This window comes from Prionailurus bengalensis, chromosome B1 (genome assembly GCF_016509475.1).
Source record: "Prionailurus bengalensis isolate Pbe53 chromosome B1, Fcat_Pben_1.1_paternal_pri, whole genome shotgun sequence".
In the NCBI taxonomy this organism is placed as follows: Eukaryota; Metazoa; Chordata; class Mammalia; order Carnivora; family Felidae; genus Prionailurus; species Prionailurus bengalensis.
The window spans coordinates 134,483,577-134,498,795 of record NC_057344.1 but is presented as its reverse complement, the minus strand read 5'-3'; the positions used below and the strand labels follow the sequence as shown (position 1 = coordinate 134,498,795).

At 41.2% G+C, this 15,219-nt stretch overlaps 2 pseudogenes; both read left to right on the top strand.

The window, feature by feature from the left end:
• The first annotated feature begins 769 nt into the window (after window positions 1-769).
• Window positions 770-10,538, top strand: LOC122469201 (annotated as a pseudogene).
• A 2,766-nt stretch (window positions 10,539-13,304) lies between these two features.
• On the top strand, window positions 13,305-13,494 carry LOC122479331 (annotated as a pseudogene).
• The last annotated feature ends 1,725 nt before the right edge of the window (window positions 13,495-15,219 follow it).

Genomic DNA, 15,219 nt, shown 5'->3' with positions numbered 1-15,219 from the left:
TGACCAGAACAGAAAATAATAGCCACACCTAGAGTCCAGACTCCTCTGCCCTCTTTAGAGGTATAAGTTAAAATTTCCTAGGGGTGCCTGGGTGGCGCAGTCGGTTAAGCGTCCGACTTCAGCCAGGTCACGATCTCGCGGTCCGTGAGTTCGAGCCCCGCGTCGGGCTCTGGGCTGATGGCTCAGAGCCTGGAGCCTGTTTCCGATTCTGTGTCTCCCTCTCTCTCTGCCCCTCCCCCATTCATGCTCTGTCTCTCTCTGTCCCCAAAATAAATAAATGTTGAAAAAATAAATAAATAAAATTTCCTAGGTGCTCAGTTGATGAACTCCTGTTGTTTAGGAGGCAAAGCAGGTAAGAATGTATTACCCTAATCCAAGACTATAGTATGTGATTTACAGCCTAGGATTCTCCCCAGGACAAAATCTGGAGCAGTAGGGATCCCTGGCTGCCTCTCAGGCAGGCACTGTGAACCTGCATCTGTCACGGAGCAGTACATATCAGGGTGGCTATCCCGTGACAACTACATTTGAATTCCTCCACCGTGCAAGCGTAAAGCATTAGGTGTAAGAATAGGAAGAAAGGTGTTTCTTTATACATCTTAATATATGAGGGCTTTGGAGTGTTACAGTGTCACCCTGTAAAGTACTAGTTTCAACCATGCTAATTTACAATTAAGTCACTTTAAGAATAATTAGGAAAGTAGGAGCAATTAGGAAATTAAGAAGAGGTTCTTTTTGTGGTGCCTCAGAGGCGGTAGGCTGCTTCAGGATGAAGCCGAACATCTCTTTCCCAGCTACTGGCTGCCAGAAACTCATTGACGTGGATGATAAATGCAAACTTCAAAGGGAATGGCCACAGAAGCTGCTGATGCTCTTGGTGAAGAGTGGAAGGGTTACATGGTCCGAACCAGTGGTGGCAATGACACACAGGGCTTCCCCATGAAGCAGGGCATCTTGACCCATGGCCGTGTCCGCCTGCTGCTGAGTAAGGGGCATTCCTACTACCGACAAAGGAAGACTGGGGAAAGAAAGTGCAAATTTGATCGGGGTTGCATTGTGGATGCCAATCTCAGTGTTCTCAACTTGGTTATTGTGAAAAAAGGGGAGAAGGATACTCCTGGACTCGCTAGTATTAGTGTGTCTCGTCACCTGGGGCCCAAAAGAGCTAGCAGAATCCGCAAACTTTTCAGTCTCTCTAAAGAAGATGATGGCCACTCGTGTTGTGAGAAAGACCCTAAAAGAAAGTAAGAAACCAAAAACCAGAGCACCCAGGGTTCAACATCTTGTTATTCCATGTGTCCTCCAACACAAACGATAGCGTATTGCTTCGAAGAAACAGTGTACTATGAAAAATAAGCAAGAGGCTGCAAAATATGATAAACTTTTGGACAAGAGAATGAAGGAGGCCAAAGGAAAATGCCGGGGGATTCGGCGGCAAGATGGCGGCTTAGGAGGACGCTGGGCTCACCGCACGTCCTGCTGATCACTTAGATTCCATCTACACCTGCCTAAATAACCCAGAAAACCGCCAGAGGATTAGCAGAACAGAGTCGCCGGAGCCAAACGCAGACGAGAGGCCCACGGAAGAGGGTAGGAAGGGCGGCGAGGCGGTGCGCGCTCCACGGACTGGCGGGAGGGAGCCGGGGCGGAGGGGCGGCTCGCCGGCCAAGCAGAGCCCCCGAGTCGGGCTTGCAAAAGCGGAGGGGCCGGGTGGACTGTGTTCCGACAGCAAGCGCGACTTAGCGTCTGGGAGGTCAGAAATTAACAGCTCTGCTCGGAAAGCGGGAAGGCTGGAGGACAAAGGGAGGGAGAGCTGCTGAGCCCCCTGACAACAGAGCTCAGTTTGGTGGGGAACAAAGGCGCTCGCCAGCGTCATTTCCCCCGCCCACCCCCCAGCCGAAATCCCAAAGGGAACCGGTTCCTGCCAGGGAACTTGCTCGCTCCGCGCAAACACCCAACTCTGCGCTTCTGCGGAGACAAACCTCCGGCAGCGGATCTGACTCCCTCCCGCTGCCACAGGGCCCCTCCTGAAGTGGATCACCTAAGGAGAAGCGATCTAAGCCTGCCCCTCCTGCCCCCGAGCACCTTGCCTACCCACCCCAGCTAATACGCCAGATCCCCAGCATCACAAGCCTGGCAGGGTGCAAGTAGCCCAGACGAGCCACACCACTCCACAGTGAATCCCGCCCCTAGGAGAGGGGAAGAGAAGGCACACACCAGTCTGACTGTGGCCCCAGCGGTGGGCTGGGGGCAGACATCAGGTCTGACTGCGGCCCCGCCCACCAACTCCAGCTATACACCACAGCACAGGGGAAGTGCCCTGCAGGTCCTCACCACGCCAGGGACTATCCAAAATGACCAAGCGGAAGAACTCCCCTCAGAAGAATCTCCAGGAAATAACAACAGCTAATGAGCTGATCAAAAAGGATTTAAATAATATAACAGAAAGTGAATTTAGAATAATAGTCATAAAATTAATCGCTGGGCTTGAAAACAGTATACAGGACAGCAGAGAATCTCTTGCTACAGAGATCAAGGGACTAAGGAACAGTCACGAGGAGCTGAAAAACGCTTTAAACGAAATGCATAACAAAATGGAAACCACCACAGCTCGGCTTGAAGAGGCAGAGGAGAGAATAGGTGAACTAGAAGATAAAGTTATGGAAAAAGAGGAAGCTGAGAAAAAGAGAGATAAAAAAATCCAGGAGTATGAGGGGAAAATTAGAGAATTAAGTGATACACTAAAAAGAAATAATATACGCATAATTGGTATCCCAGAGGAGGAAGAGAGAGGGAAAGGTGCTGAAGGGGTACTTGAAGAAATCATAGCTGAGAACTTCCCTGAACTGGGGAAGGAAAAAGGCATTGAAATCCAAGAGGCACAGAGAACTCCCTTCAGACGTAACTTGAATCGATCTTCTGCACGACATATCATAGTGAAACTGGCAAAATACAAGGATAAAGAGAAAATTCTGAAAGCAGCAAGGGGTAAACGTGCCCTCACATATAAAGGGAGACCTATAAGACTCGTGACTGATCTCTCTTTTGAAACTTGGCAGGCCAGAAAGAATTGGCAAGAGATTTTCAGGGTGCTAGACAGAAAAAATATGCAGCCAAGAATCCTTTATCCAGCAAGTCTGTCATTTAGAATAGAAGGAGAGATAAAGGTCTTCCCAAACAAACAAAAACTGAAGGAATTTGTCACCACTAAACCAGCCCTACAAGAAATCCTAAGGGGGACCCTGTGAGACAAAGTCCCAGAGACATCACTATAAGCATAAAACATACAGACATCACAATGACTCTAAACCCGTATCTTTCTATAATAACACTGAATGTAAATGGATTAAATGCGCCAACCAAAAGACATAGGGTATCAGAATGGATAAAAAAACAAGACCCATCTATTTGCTGTCTACAAGAGACTCATTTTAGACCTGAGGACACCTTTAGATTGAGAGTGAGGGGATGGAGAACTATTTATCATGCGACTGGAAGCCAAAAGAAAGCTGGAGTAGCCATACTTATATCAGACAAACTAGACTTTAAATTAAAGGCTGTAACAAGAGATGAAGAAGGACATTATATAATAGTTACAGGGTCTATCCATCAGGAAGAGCTAACAATTATCAATGTCTATGCACCGAATACCGGAGCCCCCAAATATATAAAACAATTACTCATAAACATAAGCCACCTTATTGATAAGAATGTGGTAATTGCAGGGGACTTTAATACACCACTTACAGAAATGGATAGATCATCTAGACACACGGTCAATAAAGAAACAAGGGCCCTGAATGAGACATTGGATGAGATGGACTTGACAGATATATTTAGAACTCTGCATCCCAAAACAACAGAATATACTTTCTTCTCGAGTGCACATGGAACATTCTCCAAGATAGATCATATACTGGGTCACAAAACAGCCCTTCATAAGTTTACAAGAATTGAAATTATACCATGCTTACTTTCAGACCACAATGCCATGAAGCTTGAAATCAACCACAGGAAAAAGTCTGGAAAACCTCCAAAAGCATGGAGGTTAAAGAACACCCTACTAACGAATGAGTGGGTCAACCAGGCAATTAGAGAAGAAATTAAAAAATATATGGAAACAAACGAAAATGAAAATACAACAATCCAAACGCTTTGGGACGCAGCAAAGGCAGTCCTGAGAGGAAAATACATTGCAATCCAGGCCTATCTCAAGAAACAAGAAAAATCCCAAATACAAAATCTAACAGCACACCTAAAGGAACTAGAAGCAGAACAGCAAAGGCAGCCTAAGCCCAGCAGAAGAAGAGAAATAATAAAGATCAGAGCAGAAATAAACAATATAGAAACTAAAAAAACTGTAGAGCAGATCAACGAAACCAAGAGTTGGTTTTTTGAAAAAATAAACAAAATTGACAAACCTCTAGCCAGGCTTCTCAAAAAGAAAAGGGAGATGACCCAAATAGATAAAATCATGAAGGAAAATGGAATTATTACAACCAATCCCTCAGAGATACAAACAATTATCAGGGAATACTATGAAAACTTATATGCCAACAAATTGGACAACCTGGAAGAAATGGACGAATTCCTGAACACCCACACGCTTCCAAAACTCAATCAGGAGGAAATAGAAAGCTTGAACAGACCCATAACCAGCGAAGAAATTGAATCGGTTATCAAAAATCTCCCAACAAATAAGAGTCCAGGACCAGATGGCTTCCCAGGGGAGTTCTACCAGACGTTTAAAGCAGAGATAATACCTATCCTTCTCAAGCTATTCCAAGAAATAGAAAGGGAAGGAAAACTTCCAGACTCATTCTATGAAGCCAGTATTACTTTGATTCCTAAACCAGACAGAGACCCAGTCAAAAAAGAGAACTACAGGCCAATATCCCTGATGAATATGGATGCAAAAATTCTCAATAAGATACTAGCAAATCGAATTCAACGGCATATAAAAAGAATTATTCACCATGATCAAGTGGGATTCATTCCTGGGATGCAGGGCTGGTTCAACATTCGCAAATCAATCAACGTGATACATCACATTAACAAAAAAAGAGAGAAGAACCATATGATCCTGTCAATCGATGCAGAAAAGGCCTTCGACAAAATCCAGCACCCTTTCTTAATAAAAACCCTTGAGAAAGTCGGGATAGAAGGAACATACTTAAAGATCATAAAAGCCATTTATGAAAAGCCCACAGCTAACATCATCCTCAACGGGGAAAAACTGAAAGCTTTTTCCCTGAGATCAGGAACACAACAAGGATGCCCACTCTCACCGCTGCTGTTTAACATAGTGCTGGAAGTTCTAGCATCAGCAATCAGACAACAAAAGGAAATCAAAGGCATCAAAATTGGCAAAGATGAAGTCAAGCTTTCGCTTTTTGCAGATGACATGATATTATACATGGAAAATCCGATAGACTCCACCAAAAGTCTGCTAGAACTGATACAGGAATTCAGCAAAGTTGCAGGATACAAAATCAATGTACAGAAATCAGTTGCATTCTTATACACTAACAATGAAGCAACAGAAAGACAAATAAAGAAACTGATCCCATTCACAATTGCACCAAGAAGCATAAAATACCTAGGAATAAATCTAACCAAAGATGTAAAGGATCTGTATGCTGAAAACTATAGAAAGCTTCTGAAGGAAATTGAAGAAGATTTAAAGAAATGGAAAGACATTCCCTGCTCATGGATTGGAAAAATAAATATTGTCAAAATGTCAATACTACCCAAAGCTATCTACACATTCAATGCAATCCCAATCAAAATTGCACCAGCATTCTTCTCGAAACTAGAACAAGCAATCCTAAAATTCATATGGAACCACAAAAGGCCCCGAATAGCCAAAGGAATTTTGAAGAAGAAGACCAAAGCAGGAGGCATCACAATCCCAGACTTTAGCCTCTACTACAAAGCTGTCATCATCAAGACAGCATGGTATTGGCACCAAAACAGACACATAGACCAATGGAATAGAATAGAAACCCCAGAACTAGACCCACAAACGTATGGCCAACTCATCTTTGACAAAGCAGGAAAGAACATCCAATGGAAAAAAGACAGCCTCTTTAACAAATGGTGCTGGGAGAACTGGACAGCAACATGCAGAAGGTTGAAACTAGACCACTTTCTCACACCAGTCACAAAAATAAACTCAAAATGGATAAAGGACCTAAATGTGAGACAGGAAACCATCAAAACCTTAGAGGAGAAAGCAGGAAAAGACCTCTCTGACCTCAGCCGTAGCAATCTCTTACTCGACACATCCCCAAAGGCAAGGGAATTAAAAGCAAAAGTGAATTACTGGGACCTTATGAAGATAAAAAGCTTCTGCACAGCAAAGGAAACAACCAACAAAACTAAAAGGCAACCAACGGAATGGGAAAAGATATTCGCAAATGACATATCCGACAAAGGGCTAGTATCCAAAATCTATAAAGAGCTCACCAAACTCCACACCCGAAAAACAAATAACCCAGTGAAGAAATGGGCAGAAAACATGAATAGACACTTCTCTAAAGAAGACATCCGGATGGCCAACAGGCACATGAAAAGATGTTCAGCGTCGCTCCTTATCAGGGAAATACAAATCAAAACCACACTCAGGTATCACCTCACGCCAGTCAGAGTGGCCAAAATGAACAAATCAGGAGACTATAGATGCTGGAGAGGATGTGGAGAAACGGGAACCCTCTTGCACTGTTGGTGGGAATGCAAATTGGTGCAGCCGCTCTGGAAAGCAGTGTGGAGGTTCCTCAGAAAATTAAAAATAGACCTACCCTATGACCCAGCAATAGCACTGCTAGGAATTTATCCAAGGGATACAGGAGTACTGATGCATAGGGCCACTTGTACCCCAATGTTCATAGCAGCACTCTCAACAATAGCCAAATTATGGAAAGAGCCTAAATGTCCATCAACTGATGAATGGATAAAGAAATTGTGGTTTATATACACAATGGAATATTACATGGCAATGAGAAAAAATGAAATATGGCCTTTTGTAGCAACGTGGATGGAACTGGAGAGTGTGATGCTAAGTGAAATAAGCCATACAGAGAAAGACAGATACCATATGGTCTCACTCTTATGTGGATCCTGAGAAACTTGGCAGGAACCCATGGGGGAGGGGAAGGAAAAAAAAAAAAAAAAAAAAGAGGTTAGAATGGGAGAGAGCCAAAGCATAAGAGACTGTAAAAAACTGAGAAGAAACTGAGGGTTGATGGGGGGTGGGAGGGAGGAGAGGGTGGGTGATGGGTATTGAGGAGGGCACCTTTTGGGATGAGCACTGGGTGTTGTATGGAAACCAATTTGTCAATAAATTTCAGAAAAAAAAAAAAAAAAAAAAACAAAGGAAAATGCCGGGAACAGATCGTCAAGAGACAGAGGCTGTCTTCTCTGAGAGCTTCTACTTCTGAGTCTGGTCAAATATGAGATTATCTACAAGTAACAAATAAATAAGATCAGACATCAAAAAAGAAGAAGAAAGAAAAAAGAAGATGAGGTCTCCAGTCATTCATTAAATATTTGTTAAAATGAGTCACATTTTATCGACTTTTGAAATATATAATAAGTCATAGCAGTTGAGCTCTTTTCCTGAGGAGACACAGACCAGATGGAGAGGTGGCATGCTTTGATAGAAAAGGTCTAACTAGGAATAAAAAATAAACTAGGCTGGAGATCTTTTACAAATATGAAGCTTCTAAACCTTTGTACCATTTATGAAACCTATTCTATAGCACCCCACAATATTTTTTTAAGATTTATTCTTATTTATTTTGAAAGAGAGAGAGAGACCACAAGTATTGGAGTGGCAGAGAGAAAGGCAGAGAGAGAATCCCAAGCAGGCCCTGCACCGCCACTGTAGAGCCCAACATAGGGCTCAATCTCACAAACCATGAGATTATGACCTGAGCCATAATCAAGAGTCGAGCACTTAACCAACTGTGCCCCTGGTTGGTTCAATAGGTAGAGCATGTGACTCTTGATCTTGGGGTCATGAGTTCAAACCCCATGTTGGGCATGCAGATTACTTAAAAAATAAATAAGTAAAAAAAGAATTCATTAAAGTTCATATTGGATAGAAATCTTGTCCTAAAATTTCTTTTTTTTTTTGAAGATTTATATCCCAGGCTTATAATATCTATATAATCTTTTTAATTTTATTTATCTCAGTGGTTCATTCATAGTTCATCTTAAGCTTTAATTCAATTAGATTCAAGGCAATTTAACACATATCTAATGAACATTTTCTGTATGCAAAGCTCTGTGATTAGCCCCCGTAGTCTGAAATTTGTCCCTCACCCCCGCCATGTGTAAGAAAAGCTTAGAGAGTTTTTAACAACTATATGCAAATGAATGAAACTGGACTGCTTTTTTAACACCATATACAAAAATAAACTCAAAATGGGTGTAAGACTTAAATGTAAGACCGGAAACCATAAAATTCCTAGAAGAAAACAGAGGAGGTAAGCTCTATGACATTGCTTTTGGCAATTTTTTTTTGGATCTGTCTCTCAAGGCAAAGACAGCAAAAGCAAAACTAAACTATTGGGACTACATCAAACTAAAAAACTTTTGCACAGCAAAGGAAACCATCAACAAAACAAAAAGGTGATCTGCTGAATGGGAGAAGATATTTGTAAATTATGTGTATCCCATAAGGGGTTAACATTCAAAATATATAAAGAACTCATATAACTCAATATCAGAAAAACAATCCAATTAAAAAATGAACAGAGCTGGGTGCCTGGGTGGCTCAGTCAGTTAAAGCATCTGACTTCAGCTCAAGTCATGATCTCACAGTTCATGAGTTTGGGTCCCACCTCAGGTGAGCTTGAGCCCTGCTTTGGGTGAGCCCTGCTTCTCCCTCTTTCTCTGCCCCTTGCTCATTGTGCTCTCTCTCTCCCTCCCTCTCTCTCTCTCTCCCTCTCAAAAAAGAAGAAGAAGAGAGAAAGAAAGAAAGAAAATGAATAGAGGCCCTGTCACTTTTCCAAAGAAGACCTCCAGATGGCTAAGAGACACACTAAAAGATGTTCAGCATCACTCATCATCAGGGAAATGCAAGTCAAAATCTCAATGAGATATCACCTTACACCTGTCAGAATGGCTAGTATCAAAAAGATGGGGGGGGGGGGGATGACAAGAAATAACAAATGTTGGCAACAAAGTGGAGAAAAGGGAACTCCTTGGTGGGAATGCAAATTGGTACAGCCACTGTGGAAAAGTGTGGAGGTTTTTCAAAAAATTAAAAATAGAACTACCATATGATCCAGCAATTCCACTTCTGGATATTTAGCCAAAGAAAATGAAAACACTAATTCAAAAAGACATATGAACTGCTATGTTTATTGCAGCATTACTTACAATATCCAACATACAGAACAACCTAAGTGTCCATCGATAGATGAATGGATAAAGAGGATGTGGTATAAAAAAAAATTTTAAAGAAAAAATAATTTTTAAGGGGATGTGGTGTGTGTGTGTGTGTGTATATATATATATATATATGTTTACACATGTATATACATATATATACACATATGTACATACATATATACATATACAATACCATATATATATATATGGTGTGTGTGTGTGTATATATATATATATACACACACACACACCATATATATATATATAACATATACAATGGAATATTACCTAGTCGTAAAAAAGAGTGAAATCTTGCCAATTGCAACAATATGGATGGACCTAAAGGGTACTCTGCTAAATGAAATAACTCATACAAAGATAAATACCATATGATTTCACTTACATGTGCAATCTAAAATATAAAGCAAACAGATAAGCAAAATAAAAAAGAAACAGACACAGATATAGAGAATAAATTGTTGTTTGCCAGAGAGGAGAATAGGGAGTATGAATGAAATAAATGAAAGAGAGTAAGAGGTATGATGTTGTAGTTATAAAATAAATAAGTTGTGGGAATGAAAAGTACAGATTAGGGAATATAGTCAATGATATTGTAATATCTATATGGTAACATAGTAGCTAGACATATTGTGATGACCATTTCTTGGCGTATATAAATATTGAATCACTGTTGTACACCTGAAACCAATATAATATTTTATGTCAATCATTGTTCAATTAAAAAAATAAAGAACAGCTCTCTTTTCCCATGTAGAGTTAAGTCAATTATGAAAAGTGTACATTCTCAGAAATACAGAAAAAGAAAGGATCACCACTCTGTCACTTGTGAAAGTTGTCTTGAAAGAATTAAGTTTCCCTTTTTAAGCCAAAACCTAAAATTGAAATGCATATAAACCCCTAAAGGCAGTAAATAACAGTCTACCTAAATTCAGGACTGAAGAAAAAGGAATTATTTCAAAGTATAGAACTTCTTGGACTTGCTCAAGCACTGACTTCCTAATGATAAACCTGTCTGTGAAATTTACTCCTTAATTCTTTTCCATCTTCTTGATTTTCCAAGTTAAATTCTTTTTTAATTTTATTGTAGGATAATTGGCAAATATAATGTAATGATTTGATAGGAATATACATTATACAATGATTACCAAGATCAAGATAATCAACACATCACCACCCCACATAGTTAATAGTTAACATAGTTAGCTCTGTGTGTGTGTGTTAAGAATGCTTAAGATCTACTCCCAGCAAATTTCTTTTTTTTTATTTTTCTTATTTATTTTGATAGGGAGAGAGTGAGCAGGAGAGGGGCAGAGAGAGGGAGAGAGAATCCCACCCAAGCAAGCTCCATGCTGTCAGCGCAGAGCCTAACACAGGACTCAAACTCATGAACAGTGACCTGAGCTGAAATCAAGAGTCAGATGCTTAACCAACTGAGCCACCTAGGCACTGCCTCCACCCCACCCCCCACCCCAGGCAAATTTCAAGTGCACAATACTATATTCTTAACTACAGTCACCAAATCTTGTTTCTCATCTTCCAGTTCTACCTTCAGGGTACCAACAATAAATCAAAGGACACCCCCTGTGTGTGTAGTAGGCATTGTGATCTAATATGCTTTCAATTTTTAAGGTTTGTCCCCTATATACTATATATTTGAGAAAGAAACAGCAGAGATAACACAATGCTAGAACAAACTCCTCTTTATCCCAAAGGTAAGCAGAGTCTCAAATGCATCTAAGCATCTCTAGCTTCCCTGGCTTGGTTGCTGTTTCCCAAGCCTGGAAGGTGTATTCCCACATGTCATGGGTTGAACCGAGTCCACCAAAAAGAAATGTTGAAGTCTTAACTCTCAGTACCTATGAAAGTGACCTTATTTGGAAAAGGTCTTTGCAGATGTAATCAAGTTATGATGAGGTCCTACTGGATTGGGCCTAAATCCAATCACTGTGTCCTTACAGAAAAAGGAATGCCAAGGGTTGCCAGTAAGGATTAGAAGCCAAAAGAGACAAGGAACAGATTCTCCCTCAAAGCCTCCAAAAAGGACCCAACCCTGCTGACACTTTGATTTCAGACTTCTGGCCCTGCAAAGTATAAGAGAATAAATTTCTGTTGTAAGCCACTCAGTTTGTGGTACTTTGTTAGAGCAGCTCTATGAAACCAAATACACCACTGTAGGTGGTAGGTGTAGCTGTTCCTTCTACCTGGAATAGTCTTCCTCCAGACATGGATAACTCACCTCCGTCATGCATTTGCTTAGTGAGGCTTTCCCTGACACTCTAGTCAAAACCACTACCCCTCACCCCTGTGCTGCCAATCCCTTTACCCTGCTCTACTTTTTTTAATTAAAAAAAATTTTTTTAGTGCTTCTTTTTGAGAGAGAGAGACAGAGAGCAAGTGGGGGAGGAGCAGAGAGAATGGGAGACAGAATCTGAAGCAGGCTCCAGGCTCCAAGCTGTCAGCACAGAGACCAATTCAGGGCTCGAACTCATGAACCGTGAGATCATGACCTGAGCCAAAGTCAGATGCTTAACGAACTGAGCCACCCAGCCACCCCACTCCTTTTTTTTTTTTTTAAAGAAAACTACTTTATTAGGGCACCTGGGTGACTCAGTTGGTTGAGCATCCAACTTGATTTTGGCTCAGGTCATGATCTCACAGCTGGGTGTATGGGTTCAAGCCCTTTATCAGGCTCTGCACTGACAGCACAAAGTCTGCTTGGAATTTTCTCTCTCCCTCTCTCTCTTTGCTCCTTCCCTGCTCACACTCTCTAAATGAATGATGAATTAATTCATTTAATTAATTAAATATTTAAAAAAGAAAACTACTTTATTAACAGCTGGCAGTTCTTACAAATTCCAGGCATGTTGCATAGCCTCTGCTCAGCCCAGTCATCTGCTATGGGCTCAAAAACATCCATTTCTAAAACAGCTGCCTAAATTTTGTATAAGTATTAAGGAATACTTTCGTGCAAGCTAATTTTAGCTTGCATAAAATAAATTTGTAGTAAACAAAAAGCTTCAATGCAGGAAACTGCTCTCTAATTAAGAATTTAGTAGGGGCACCTGGGTGGTGCAGTCGGTTAAGCGTCCGACTTCAGCCAGGTCACGATCTCGCGGTCCGTGAGTTCGAGCCCCGCGTCGGGCTCTGGGCTGATGGCTTGGAGCCTGTTTCCGATTCTGTGTCTCCCTCTCTCTCTGCCCCTCCCCCGTTCATGCTCTGTCTGTCTCTGTCCCAAAAATAAATAAACGTTGAAAAAAAAATTAAAAAAAAAAAAAAAGAATTTAGTACTTCTTTTTACCAAAATGTAAATAAAGGGGTTTCAGCTCAGGGTCTTTTCAGCAACCCTCCAGGTGAGAAAAAAACTTTTAACCTCCCACTTTTCCTTCTCTACCTCTTATTTTCCCTTTCTTCCCTCCTATTACCATCTGTTCTGTTTGCTTTCCCACCGACATTCTTCTTCCTGTTGTTTCCTCCTCCTTTCTCCCTCTTTATTCTTTTCCACCCTCCTTTCATTTACTTTCTTCCCTCCCTACTTTCAGTTGTCCTTTTTGTCTCCCTTCCAATGTTGAAATCATTACGTGCTTATAGAGCCAAGTAAACTCCAGCTCTGCTTTTTTTTGCATTTATCACCTTCTAACATACTATACAGTTTATTCATTATGTTTATTGTTAATTATATGATCAATGTTTATTGTTAGCTGTGAACTCCATAAGGGTAGAGAGTTTGTTTCTTCCACTTCTGTATCCTTAGGGCCTTGAACACTCAAGGGAATCCATATGTAGGTAGTAAAAAATAAAGAATGGCAACAAGGTGAATATCATGCAAGATGAGACTGTAGTTACCTTTGGAGGGAGATGGAAAGTTATAATTTGGAAAGTACATGAGCTTTGCGCAGTGGCAGTATCATAGCCAATGAGGTTTATCCGAGGTGTGATTATTGCTAATTGGAAAGTGTATGCAGGGCCTTCAGACTTGCAAGTGGAGCTCTATTTCTTAACCTGGTTAGCAGTTAAAGGCATGATTACTTTCTCACAACTTGGTAAATTGTACATTTATGTTTTATACATCTTTATGCATGAGCCATTTTTCACAACAAAGAGAAGCTTTAAGAATTACTTTCATTTTGGGGACGCCTGGGTGGCTCAGTCCATTAAGCGGCTGACTCTTGATCTCAGTTCAGGTCATGATCTCACAGTTCATGGGTTTGAACCCTGCATCAGGCTCTGCACTGACAGTGTGGAGCCTGCTTGAGAGTCTTTCTCTCTCCCTCTCTCTCTGCCCCTCTCCTGCTCTCTCTTTCTCTCCCTCTGTCTCAAAATAAATAAACACTTAAAAACATTTAAAAAGAATTACTTTTATTTTTTTCCTATGGGGAAAGTTATTGCTTAAAAATATTATTTATAAAAATGTCATAACTTTGATGATTATATTAAATAGTACAACATAGGGGTTCCTGGGTGCCTCAGTTCATTGAGTACCCAACTCTTGATTTTGGCTCGGGTCATAATCTCACAATTCATGAGTTCGAGCTCCACATCAGGCTCTGCACTGATGGTGTGGAGCCTGCTTGGGATTCTCTCTCTCTTCCTCTCTCTCTGTCCCTCCCCCCAACCCCCGTCTCTCAAAATAAATAAATATTAAAAGCAACAACAACAACAACAACAACAGTACAACATAGTGTCCCCAAAAGCCATAAAGGCATTTTATTTTAAAATATGATCTTAATAGAAGTGATGTGTAAAGCAGCAACATGACATACATAGCTACTGTCACAAAACAAATTACATCTCCCTAAACTTAAATGTTGGAGCTGTAAACTGCACCCTTCCCAATGCGACTGTATTTAGAGAAGAGGCCTTTACGAAGATAATTAAGGTCAGGGGCTCCTGGGTGGTTCAGTTGGTTAAGCATCTGACTCTCGATTTCAGCTCAGGTCATGATTCACAGTTTGTGGGTTCAAGCCCTAAGTCAGGCTCCGTGCTGGCAGCGTGGAGCCTGCTTGGGATTCTTTCTCTCCCTCTGTCTGCCCCTCTCCTGTTCAAGCTCATGTGCTCTCTCTCTCTCTCTCTCAAGATAAACATTAAAAACATTTTTTTTTAACATTTATTTTCGAGAAACAGAGTGAGACAAAGCGTGAATGGGGGAGGGGCAGAGAGAGTAGGAGACACAGAATCTGAAGCAGTCTCCAAGCTCTGAGCAAGCGGTCAGCACAGAGCCTGATGCAGGGCTCGAACCCACGAACTGTGAGATCATGACCTGAGCCGAAGTCGGACACTCAACCGACTGAGCCACCCAGGCGCCCCAAACATTAAAATTTTTTTAATAAAAAAGTAAAATTAATTGATTAGAAAAGAAGATAATTAAGGTTAAATGAGGTCGTTAGGGTGGGGTCTTGATCCAGTAAGACTGGTATCATTATAAGAGGAGGAGACACCAGGAATACACACAGAGGAATGGCCACGTGAGGAAACAAGAAAGTGGCCACCTGCAAGAGAGGAGAGAGGATTCACCAGAAACCAGCTCTGCTGGCACCTTGATCCTGGACTTCTAGCCTCCAGAGCTGTGAGAAAATAAATTTCTGTTGTTTAAGCCCCCAGTTTGTGGTATTCTGTTGTGGCAGTCTGAGGAGACAAATATAGCTGCCACCCCAGAGTCACTTTTGTTCCCATTCTTTTCTACCTCTTACCCTTGTCCCTCTCCCCCTCTCAAAAAAACTGAGGTGTGATATGTTAAATGATATATAGATGTGATCGTTTAAAAAACATGTCCACAAATCCTCTGATATATCTCCCTTCAAG